General features: G+C 43.8%; 1 protein-coding gene across 4 annotated transcripts in view; it reads right to left on the bottom strand.

Annotated features, from left to right (window-relative positions):
• srsf7a (serine and arginine rich splicing factor 7a) overlaps positions 1-11083 on the bottom strand; it is a 36299-nt gene extending 25216 nt beyond the window's left edge. For all 4 annotated transcript variants that reach the window (XR_006309876.2, XM_043680962.2, XM_043680963.2 and 1 more), the window contains exon 1: positions 10995-11083. The gene's annotated coding sequence lies outside the window, so the exon portion shown is untranslated. The remainder of the gene's footprint in view (positions 1-10994) is intronic.
• Between the last annotated feature and the right edge of the window lie 1702 nt (positions 11084-12785).

The following is a 12785-nucleotide window of genomic DNA, read 5'->3' as shown; positions in this document are numbered from 1 at the left end:
ATGTGCACGCACAAATATGCAGCACAGACAACCACACCATGGGAACTTCAGCAGGCAACGATAATAGTCAAATACAGTGAAAGGTGAGGTATGAAGGCAAACACTGAAGCCCAAAGAATATTTATTCAACTGTAAAAATCAATGCCAACTGAGAACTTCAAATGTAGTTAGTAATCACACAAACAACCTAACCAGCAACAAAAGCTGAACCTTAAATGCACTATTTTAATCTCTCAGGGTTTCAGAGAGTAAAACAGATTGAGGCAGCCCTTGGTGCTTACTGGGATCTACATGAAAAGTCTGCATGAGAAATTTGTAATTAGACAGTAAAAGCACAGGGTCGGTCTGAGAATTTACATCTCCAAGTCCTGCTACTGTTGCAGAATCAGTGGCTCATGCATCACACTGGAAACACTTTATGACCACCTGGAACCATGTAATTTCTGCGAAAGGCTATTAAACTAATAAATACCTAGGCTAATACAGAGGAATCTCGATTGTCCGAATTTCAGATTATTTGGACAAGATCGCAAGGTCCCGATGCTTAGCTAAACTGTGTTACCCGGCATTTGATTATCCGAAAACATTCCCCACCCAGGTGTGCGGATAATCATAAAATGAACAAGAAGAGCGGGAAATTTATAAAACTAAAATTTAGTCCCTCAAGCCGATCAAATCCAATTTTCAGCATCGCAATGGCCCTGAATTACATTATGCAATCCTACCTTTTAAACAAGGTAGTATGTTCCCCAGTCAGAAGCAGAATCACAGAATTATTACAATACAGAATGGGGCCTATTATCCAATGTCAATCTCCTGCTTTTTCCCTATATCCTGGCACACTATTACTATCCAAAACAGCAAAACATTCAATAGCCTTGTGAATGCCTCAACTGAACCTGCCTTCACTACATATCTAGGCAGTGCATTCCATACCCTAATTACTTGCTGTGATAAGTTTTGTTCTCACATCACCCTTGTTCATTTGCATATCACTTTAAATCTACACCTTGTATTCTTGTTCATTTTATGAATAGAAACAGCTAACCCACATCTACTCTATCCAGCTTATTCACGATCTTGAAAACCTCTATCAAATCTCCTCCCAGCCTTCCACTCTGAGAACACTCCCAACTTCTTCCATCTATCTTCAAAACATCCTCAACATTGAACTATTCTTGTAAATTGCTTCTGCACTCTCTCCATTGCATTTGTATCTTTTCTATGTGGCGTCCACACCTGTACACAATATTCCTGCTGAGGACTAACAAGTGTCTTACACAGTTCAAGATCAGCTGCTTGCTCTGTACTCTGCTCCTATTAATAAAGCCAATGACACAATGTTTTATCAATTGCTCTCTGCACCTGTCCTGACACCTTCAATGATCTGTGCATATATACACACCCAGGTTCCTCTGCACCCGCACCCTCTTACTTTATATAGTTTGTCAATGTTCATCCTACCTATGTGGCTCACCTTGCACTTGCCTACATCAAACCTCACCTTGCACTTCCCTGCATCTGCCACCTGTCCACCCACTTCGCCAACCCTTGCCAATATCCTTTTAGAGTCCTACACTGTCCTCCTCAGAGTTTACAATTCTTACAATTGTGTGTCATTTGCAAACTTTGAAATTGTCCTCTGCATATCAAAATCCAGACCATAAATATATATCAGGAAAAGCAGGGGTCCCAATACTGACCCCTGGGGAAGTCCACTACAAACCCTCCTCCAGCCCAAAAATTACACATTACAATGACTGCTTGAGTGCTTGGAAACAATATTGTATCCATGTTCCAACTGTCTCTTTTATATCATGCTCCTCACGTCTGTTGTGTGACAGTGTACCATATGCTTTCTGCAAATTCATGTCTAATTTTTAGATTAGATTAGATTACATTACAGTGTGGAAACAGGCCCTTCGGCCCAACAAGTCCACACCGACCCGCCAAAGCGAAACCCACCCATACCCCTACATTTACCCCTTACCTAAAACTACGGGGAATTTAGCATGGCCAATTCACCTGACCTGCACATCTTTGGACTGTGGGAGGAAACCGGAGCACCCGGAGGAAACCCACGCAGGCACAGGGAGAACGTGCAAACTCCACACAGTCAATCGCCTGAGGCAGGAATTGAACCTGGGTCTCTGGCGCTGTGAGGCAGCAGTGCTAACCACTGTGCCGCCCACTAATGTTTCAACAGATTACCCCATCAAGCCTGTTAATCCTTCAAAAAATAAAAGGCAACCAGTTAAATGATTTCCCCTTTTCATATCCATGCTGACCCTTCCCAACTAACCTGCCTTTTTCCATGTGAACACTAACGGTGGCTCAGTGGTTAGCACTGTTGCCTCACAGCGCCAGGAATGTGGTCAATTCCAGCCTCAGGCCACTGTCCATTTGGAGTTTGCATATTCTCCCGGTGTCTGCCTGGGTTTCCTCTGGATGCTCCAGTTTCCCCCCACAATCCAAAAGATATGTAGGTTAGGTGAATTGGCCATGTTAAATTGCTCATAGTGTTCAGGGATGTGTAGGTTAGGTGCATTAGTCAGGGGTAAATGTAGAATAATAGGGTAGGGGAATGGGTCTGGGTGGGTTACTCTTTGGAGGGTCGGTGTGAACTTGTTGGGCCAAACGACCTATTTCCACAATTTTTGAATGGAATAGAATCTTTACAATTATTGCTTGAAGCATCCCCAAAGTTAAACTGACTGGTCTTTATTTGCTAGGATTATCCTTCCAACCTTTCTTGAACAAGGCCATAATGTCTGCAATTCTCCAGGACCAGGAAAGATCAAAAGATTAATGCCAGTGCCCTCTATTTCTACCCTTACCTCTTAAAATCCTTGGATGCATCTCATCTGGTCCCAGCGCCTTGTTAACTTTAACTACCAATAGTCTAGCCAAGACTTTTCGGCGTTAACTTGGAACCTTTTTAGCAACAGAATTTTGTCCTCTGTCACTAAGTATTGTCCTCTTTTGTCAGAAGCAAACTATTCATTTAACACCTCAGTCATGCCCCCTGCTTCCAAGTGTAAATGCTCGATTTGGTCTCAAATTGGGCCTAATCGTCCTATAACCACTCTTTTACTATTTATTAGCCCATAGAAGACTTTGGGATTCCACTTTACATTAGCTGTCAGTCTTTTCACTGAATTCTTTTTTTATTTCTCTTACTTGATATTTCACTCCCCTCTTAAAGCCTCAATATTCTTCTTGTTTCTCAATTGTATTTGGAGGAGTAATACTGGGAATAGATGCTGCAACTCAGCTTTGAGTGGACATTAAAAACATTCACATTTGTTTAATGGTTGATCCAATTTAATTTCAGGCATATATGAAACACACCACAGGCAGACCTCTCTTGCTTGTTTCAGCCATACTGAGATAGAAACATAAAGACAAAAACCTAGCATGCAACATCTCCCTCACTTTGTATATATATAAACCTGGAGAACTTTCCTTTCATACACAAGCCGCCACTTGAAAATACACATACAAATAACAGGCCAATCTCGTGGATTGAGTTTACTTTCTCTGTCGCAACTGCCACAAATAGAAAGTCACTTAGTTGCTTTTGCACTGACACATTGTTCACAACGCCTGTAGTTGTCAAACTGCTCAATCACTTCCCCTCTGCTTTGGAATTCTTGGTCCCAATAAAGTCTCATACTGGTTGTCACCCCGAGGATGGCCATTTCTTCACTCACTCAAGTCCAGAGTAGCATTTCTGAACATACATGGCATAGTGGCTCAGCGATTAGCTGCCTCAGTGCCAGAGAAACCAGGCTGTATTCCACTCTGAGGTGACTGTGTGGAGTTTGGACATTTGCCTTGTGTCTGCATAGGTTTCCGCCCACAGTCCAAAGATGTGCAGGTTAGGTGGACTGCACAAGCTAAGTTGCCCATAGTGTCCAGAGATGTGCAGGCTAGGTGGGTTAGTCATGGAAAATGGTTACAGGGAGAAGGTAGGGAACTTGGTCTGGGTGGGATGCTCTTGGGAGATTTATGTGGACTCGAATGTCGGAAAGGCCTGGTTCCACATTGTAAGGATTCTGTGATTTATATATTCACCATATCTCTCAGCATTTAGTATCAAAACTGCTCCCTTTGCATCTTTCTCTAGTTTCCTTTCAACTTTTTCTCTCTCCAACCCATCTGGTTCCTAAAAACCACCTCGGACTCTGATCACTCAACATCACTTCCGAACCCTTGTACCCATTCATTTTGTAAATTATGCATTCCCCTCAAATGTGATCAATCCCTGAAAAGTTCACCCTTTTAATATTGCCCATGCAAAGTAAACCCCTTTTCTGGCTCCATTTGTTTTCCAAAGCCCATGACTAATTTAAATCACTTTCCAAACCTGTGCACACATTTCCAGGAGGTCCATGTTCCAGATTAAGATTGTTCCCTCACTACTATATCAAAATGGCCCTAATCAAAGTCATGCATGATATTCTTAGAGGTTGTTAGATTATTCTTTAACCTCTTTACAGTCTTCAACATGACTGACCATCCCAATCTCCTCCTGGAAAAGAACTGCTATCACTTTTGCCTCATCAGTGGTAGCCACACAAAAGGAAAGAGCATAATGAATCCCACTCCAATGGTTCCAGAGTTCTCACCTGGGTCTATTCTCAAACCCCACTTACTGAGAGTCAGATGTACAGCATGGAAACAGACCCTTTGATCCAACCCGTCCATGCTGACCAGATATCCCAACCCAATCTAGTCCCACCTGCAAGCACCCGGCCCATATCCCTCCAAACCCTTCCTATTCATATACCCATCCAAATGCCTTTTAAATGTTGCAATTGTATCAGCCTCCACCACTTCCTCTGGCAGCTCATTCCATGCACACATCACCCTCTGCGTGAAAAAGATGCCCCTTAGGTCTCTTTTATATCTTTCGCCTCTCACCCTAAACCCTCTCGTTCTGGTCTCCCTGACTCCAGGGAAAAGACGGTCTATTTATCCTATCCATACCCCTCATAATTTTGTAAACCTCTATAAGGTCACCCCTTAGCCTCCGATGCTCCAGGGAAAACAGCCCCACCTGTTCAGCCTCTCCCCATAGCTCAAATCCTCCAACCCTGGCAGCATCCTTGTAAATCTTTTCTGAACCCTTTCAAGTTTCACAACATCTTTTCGATAGGAAGGAGACCAGAATTGCATGCAATATTCCAACAATGGCCTAACCAATGTCCTGTACAACATGACCTCCCAACTCCTGTACTCAATACTCTGACCAATAAAGGAAAGCATACCACATGCCTTCTTCATTATCCTATCTACCTGCAAGGAGCTATGAACCTGCACTCCAAGGTCTTTGTTCAGCAACACTCCCTAGGACCTTACCATTAAGTATATAAGTCCTGCTAAGATTTGCCTTCCCAAAATGCAGCACCTCGCATTTATTTGAATTAAACTCCATCAGCCCATTGGCCCATCTGGTCCAGATCCTGCTGTAATCTGAGGTAACCTTCTTCACTGTCCACTACACCTCCAATTTTGGGGTCATCTGCAAACTTACTAACCAAACCTCTTCTGCTCGCATCCAAATCATTTATGTAAATGACAAAAAGTAGAGGAGCCAGCACCAATTCTTGTGGCGCTCCACTGGTCAGAGGCCTCCCCAGTCTGAAAAACAACCCTCCACCACCCTCTGTCTTCTAACTTTGAGCTAGTTCTGTATCTAAATGGCTAGTTTAGATTAGATTACATTACAGTGTGGAAACAGGCCCTTCAGCCCAACAAGTCCACACCGCCCCGCCGAAACGCAACCCACCCATACCCCTACACGTACCCCTTACCTAACACTACGGGCAATTTAGCATGGCCAATTCACCTGACCTGCACATCTTTGGACTGTGGGAGGAAACCGGAGCAAAGCCCACGCAAACACGGGGAGAGCGTGCAAAATCCACACAGAGTCGCCTGAGGTGGGAATTGAACCCGGGCCTCTGGCGCTGTGAGGCAGCAGTGCTAACCACTGTGCCACCATGCCGCCCACAAATCCTTTCAAGTTTCTCCCTGTATTCTGCCAGATCTAACCTTGCCAATCAGTCTCCCATGGGGAACCTTGTTGAACACCTTACTGAAGTCCATATAGGTCACATCTACCACTCTGCCCTCATCAATCCTCTTTGTTACTTCTTCAAAAAACTCAATCAAGTTTGAGAAATAGGATTTCCCATGCACAAAACCATGTTGACTATCCCTAATCAGTCCTTGCCTTTCCAAATACATGTACATCCTGTCCCTCAGGATTCCCTCCAACAACTTGCCCACCACCGATATCAGGCTCACTGATCTATAGTTCCCTGGCTTGTCCTTACCACCCATCTTAAACAGTAGCACCACGTTAGCCAACCTCCAGTCTTCCGGCACTTCACCTGTGACTATCAATGATACAAGTATATCAGCAAGAGGCCCAGCAATCACTTCTCTAGCTTTCCACAGAGTTCTAGAGTACGCCTGATCCACTTTTATGCGTTTCAATACACCTTGCACTTCCTCTTCCGTAATATGGACACTTTGCAAGATGTCACCATCTATTTCCCTGCAGTCCACATCTTCCATATCCTTTTCCACAGTAAATACTGAGGCAAAATACTCATTTAGTATCTCCCCCATTTTCTGTGGCTTCATACAAAGGCCACCTTGCTGATCTTTGAGGGGTCCTATTCTCTCCTTAGTTGCCCTTTTGTCCTTCATGTATTTGTAAAAACTCTTTGGATTGTCCTTAATTCTATTTGCCAAAGCTATCTCATGTCCCCTTTTTACCCTCCTGATTTCCCTCTTAAGTGTACTCTTACTGCCTTTATACTCTTGTAAGGATTCACTCGAACTATCCTGTCTATACCTGACATATGCTTTCTTCTTTTTCTTAACCAAACCCTCACTTTCTTTAGTCATCCAGCATTCCCTATACCTACCAGTCTTTCCTTTCACCCTGACAGGAATATAGTTTGTCTGGATTCTCGTTATCTAATTTCTGAAGGCTTCCCATTTTCCAGCTGTCCTTTTACCTGCGAACATCTACCCCCAATCAGCTTTCGAAAGTTCTTGCCTAATACCGTCAAAATTGGCCGTTCTCCAATTTAGAACTTCAACTTTTAGACCGGGTCTACCTTTTTCCATCACTATTTTAAATCTAATAGAATTATGGTCGCTGGCCCCAAAGTGCTCCCCCACTGACACCTCAGTCATCTGCCCTGCCTTATTTCCTAAGAGTAAGCCAAGTTTTGCACCTTCTCTAGTTGGTACATCCACATACTTAAATCAGAAAATTGTCTTGTACACACTTAACAAATTCCTCTCCATCTAAACCCTTAACACTATGGCAGTCCCAGTCTATATTTGGAAAGTTAAAATCCCCTACCATAACCACCCTATTTTTCTTACAGATAGCTGAGATCTCCTTACAAGTTTGTTTCTCAAATTCCCTCCGACTATTAGGGGGTCTATAATACAGTCCCAATAAGGTGATCATCCCTTTCTTATTTCTCAGTTCCACCCAAATAACTTCCCTGGATGTATTTCCGGGAATATCCTTCCTCAGCACAGCTGTAATGCTATCCCTTATCAAAAATGCTACCCCCCCCCCCATCTCTCTTTCTATCCTTCCTGCAGCATTTGTATCCTGGAACATTAAGCTGTCAGTCCTGCCCATCCCTGAGCCATCTTTCTGTAATTGCTATGATATCCCAGTCCCATGTTCCTAACCATGCCCTGAGTTCATCTGCCTTCCCTGTTAGGCCCCTTGCATTGAAATAAATGCAGTTTAATTTATTAGTCCTATGTTGTCCCTGTCTGCCCTGACTGTTTGACTCGCTTCTGTTCTCAACTGTATCGGTCTCAGATTGATCTCTTTCCTCACTATCTCCCTGGGTCCCACTCCCCCACCTTACGAGTTTAAATCCTCCAGAGAGGCTTGAGCAAATCTCCCTGCCAGTATATTAGTCCCCTTCCAATTTAAGTACAATCCATCCTTCTTGTACAGGTCATTTCTACCCCAAAAGAGATTCCAATGATCCAAAAATCATTCCTATTCTCACTCATATTTGATTATACAATGTCAGATTTACAGAAGTTCTCTTCCACCCACTCATGTTATGTTACGTCTGAAAGAAATACCATTAACCACTAGCTGAAACAGTGAATTCGTAAAGAATGAGAGCAATGCATTGAGTATCGTGCCACGGAAGTCTCAGACTTATTATCTTCAAGCCAACGGAGGATCTGCACCACCAGTGAAGATGCATTCTAAACTATGACCCTCAAATGTTTATACTTTCATTCTGTAATCTTGACTAGTCTCTCACTAATCTGAGGAAACAAAAGCAGAATGTAGCCACACTTTATCCATTATCAGTTCAGACTGAATCCAGTGATTTATACATGAAACAGAGAGCTCAGTAGGTTAGCTGCCTTTGTCAAGAGTGACTAGAATTGTAATGAAACAATGTCACATAGCCACCAGCTGAAATCAACACCAGTGCCAAAGTGATTGGAACCTAAGCTCCAATGTTCAGCACTGTATATTCTGAATTCATCCCTAGGATTCCATTTGTTTGAATTTAGAAGAATGAGAGGTGATCTAATTGAAACATATGGGATTCTCAAGGGGCTTAACGGGTAAACACAGACAGAATGTTTCCCCTCATGGGACAGTCTAGGACCAGCGGGTGTAGTCTTTGGCTTAAAGAGTGTCAAATTAAAATTAAAATGAGGAGGAATTTCTTCCGAGCTTTAATGTCTTTGGAACTCTTTGCCACAAGGTGCTGTGGGGTCAGAGCGGTATATGTTTAAAGCGGAGACAGATTCTTGATTAGTAGGAGAAATCAAGAGTTACAGGAAAAATCCAAGAAAGTGGATGTGAAGAGTGTTAGATCAGCCATAATCCTACTGAATGACAGAGCAGGTTTGAGGGGCTGAACAGCACACACATTTTCCTGTTTCTTAAGAGACCATAATGCCTTGTCCATGCATGAGCTTTTGCACCATGACAGGATGCTCCCTGACCATGGGGGCACTTAGGTTAAATGTAATATCTGTACATTCAATAACATGTTCCTGCAACCCTTCCTTCACCCCCATGGAAAATAAGACATCTAGGTCACTCGTGCACTGTCGCACTGGGCTGTTTAATAACGACCAGCTATTAAACAAGATACTTCCTAGCCTTATATAGCCCAGCTAACAAAGTCATGAAGCTTTGCTTTATATCGACACTGCTTTAATACTGTTAAAAATCACACCAGGTTATAGTCCAACAGGTTTATTTGGAAGCACTAGCTTTTGCAACAATGGTCCTTTATCGGTTAGTTGATGAAGGAGCAGCACTGCAAAAGTTAGTGTTTCGAAATAAACCTGTTGGACTATAACCTGGTGTTGTGATTTTTAACTTTGTCCACCCCAGTCCAACACCAGCACCTCCAAATCATCACCTCCACAATACAACCGAAATTCCACAAGTACACTTAATGGTAAGGTTCTAGGGAGTGTTGCTGAACAAAAAGACCTTGGAGTGCAGATTCATAGCTCCTTGAAAGTGGAGTCGCAGGTAGATAGGATAATGAAGGCGGCATTTGGTATGCTTTTCGTTATTGGTCAGAGTATTGAGTAGCGGAGTTGGGAGGTCATGTGGTGGTGGTACAGGACATTGGTTAGGCCACTGTTGGAATATTGCATGCAATTCTGGTCTCCTTCCTATCGGAAAGATGTTGTGAAAGTTGAAAGGGTTCAGAAAAGATTTACAAGGATGTTGCCAGGGTTGGAGGATCTGAGCTGCAGGGAGAGGCTGAACAGGCTGGGGCTGTTTTCCCTGGAGCGTCAGAGGCTGAGGGGTGACCTTATAGAGGTTTACAAAATTATAAGGGGCATGGATAGGATAAATAGACAAAGTCTTTTGGGTCAGGGAGTCCAGAACTAGAGAGCATAGGTTTACTGTGAGGGGAAAGATATAAAAGAGACCTAAGGGGCAACTTTTTCACGCAGAGAGTGGTATGTGTATGGAATGAGCTGTCAGAGGATGTGGTGGAGGCTGATACAATTGCAACATTTAAGAGGCATCTGGATGGGTATATGAATAGAAAGGGCTTGGAGGGATATGGGCCTGGTGCTGGCAGGTGGGACTAGATTGGGTTGGGATATCTGGTCAGCATGGACGGGTTGGACCGAAGGGTATGTTTCCATGCTGTACATCTCTATAACTTTAAGTAGTTAACAAAGCCTTGTTACAATAAAGAAAACACAAGTGTTGTAACAAAACAACAGAAGTCCGATTGAAATCACCCACCCATAAGTTAAATGATCTCTCTCACCTAATCAAAGCAGCAAACAGATCAATATCATTATGTTAACAGGTTCAGACAAGCTAATACAATGCAATACCGGAGCAAAGGAGGAAAAGGGGAGAAAGAAGCGTTGATAGCATGAGACTAGTTTAAAGGATTATTCTGCTTTCTTGTGCATTGAAGAATAAAAGGTTCCCCCCCCCCGACTGTGTTAAAAATACAAACTAATGCAGACTGCTTTTCGTAAGATCAGGGGACTGCCTCGTACAAGAATGAAGTCGGTGAGCCAAAATCCGGATTTCAGTAACGACCTCGGGGATAAGGAAACTGAAGCCCTCTATCAACCCGGACACCAGAAGTCGGCGATCCGACTGCTCGCAGGTCCATTAGCACCCCGCCCCCTGCCCCGAACTAAAACAGCGAGGTCCACCCAGTTACTGACAGTGAATCTGGGACTGGCAATGAATTTTCCGGCCGGCTGCTCTCTCTCCCTTGCCCGGTCAACGCATCATCACTAGAGCCCGCAGTAACAAAGGCCTGCGGCCTATTCCACGCGGGGAAAGCCTCGACCCAGGACACGTACGTCACAAAGACGCGGAGAATCACAGAGCCAGGCATGGGTCTTATCTCGCCATTAGACTTCTGCTTTCCCCTCACCGGGTTTCACCCCAGTTATTTTTGTTTTACCGTTGTCGTTCTGCCAGTCCCGCTCTCAAGCACCCGCGGAAATCCGCGCCTGCGCAATTCCCACCAGCCGGGCAGCATGACGCATGCTCAATTCGTTGTCGAGGAGGCGGGGCGATCAGGTGCATACGTACTTCGTCAGTCCGGTTGGGGCGGGGGAGATCGCCGGTAGGGTGCATGCGCCCAACGAGATCACTGATTGGTGCGACGAGGAACAGGCGGGAAGCAAACGTTCAATGTGCTCGAGACTAAAGCCGACGTCCGATTGTTGTCTTTAAATCGTGGAGCGTCCCAAGACCAATTGGCTGGAGATTGAACAGTTAGCTGAGAGTTCAGAGTGTGGTGCTGGAAAAGCACAGCAAGTCAGGCAGCATCCGAGGAGCAGGAGAATCGACGGTTCGGTCAAAAGCCATTCATCAGGAGTGAGACTGGTCCTAGCAGAAATTTGGTTATTGCTGAGCAGGTGCTTCTTAATATATCCCTGTTCACCTTCTATCACTTTACTGATGTTTGAAGGCAGACTGATGGAGTGGTAGTTGAACAGGTTGGATTCTTTTACTCCTATACTCAAATTATCTTGCGATAAAAGCCAACATACCATTTGATATTGTTATTGCTTACAGTTCCTGCAATGTTAATGTTTCTGTAGAGGACATCCCAGGGCAATTTATAACATTGATGGTTAAATGCCAGTGTTGTAGCTGCAGTGGAACAGCTTGGATAGGGGTTTGGCAGGTTTTGGAGCACAAGCCTTCTACTATTGCTGAAATATTGTCAGGGCTCATCGCCTTTGCAGTATCCAGTGCCTTCAACCACTTCTTGATATCACATACAGAGAACTGAATTGGCTGAAGACTGGCATCCGAGATGCTAGGGACCTCTGAAGGAGACCGAGATGGATCATTTACTCATCACTCGAAGCTTAATATTGTTGCAAAGGCTTCAGCCTTATCTTTTGTATTGATGTGCTGGGCTCTCCTAACATCGATGATGGGAATATTTATGAAGCCTCCTCTCCAGTGGTTTGTTTGATTGTCCACCACCATAGAGTCATGTAACAACCCTTTGGTCCATCTTGTCCATGTCAACCAGGTTTCACAAACTAAACTACTCCCATTTGCCTGCTTTTGGCCCATTCCTCTAAACCTTTCCTTTTCTTGTACCTATCCAAATGTATTTTAAATGTTGTAACTCTCCCTGCGTCAACAATGTCTTCTGGCATTTCATTCCATATATTCACCACCCTTTGTATGAAAAAGTTGCCCCTCAGGACTCTTTTAAATCTTTCCCCTCTCACCTTAAAACTGTACCCTCTGGTTTTAAATTCCCCTGCCCTAGCGAAAAGATCTTTGTTATTCATCTTATCTATGCCCTCATGATTTTATAAATCTCTATAAGGTCCCTCAACCCTCTATGTTTCAGGGAAAAAAAGTCCCAGCCTACTCAGCCTCTCCTTATAACTGAAATCCTCTAATTCTGATAACATCCTTGTAATTTTTTTTGCACCCTTTCTAATTTAGCAATATCCTTCCTTTGGCAGAGCAATCAGAAATGTATACACAGTACTCCAAAGTGGCCTCACTAATGAACTATACAGCCACAACATGAAATCACAAATCCTGTACTCAATCCTCTGACCAATGAAGGCACGCATATCAAACTTCTCCTTTGCTACTCTGTCTATCAGTAATGCCACTTTCAAGGAGCTATGTATTTGAACCACGAGGTTGACAACTCTCTCCGGGGTCCTACCTTTAACTGTGTAAACCCTGCCATGGTTTGTCTTACCAAAAT

The sequence above is a fragment of the Chiloscyllium plagiosum genome, unplaced genomic scaffold (genome assembly GCF_037043375.1).
Source record: "Chiloscyllium plagiosum isolate Xiang-an unplaced genomic scaffold, Cpla_swu_hap1 HiC_scaffold_47, whole genome shotgun sequence".
NCBI classification, from domain to species: Eukaryota; Metazoa; Chordata; class Chondrichthyes; order Orectolobiformes; family Hemiscylliidae; genus Chiloscyllium; species Chiloscyllium plagiosum.
The sequence above is the reverse complement of the archived record's forward strand: the minus strand, read 5'-3'. Positions and strand labels throughout refer to the sequence as shown.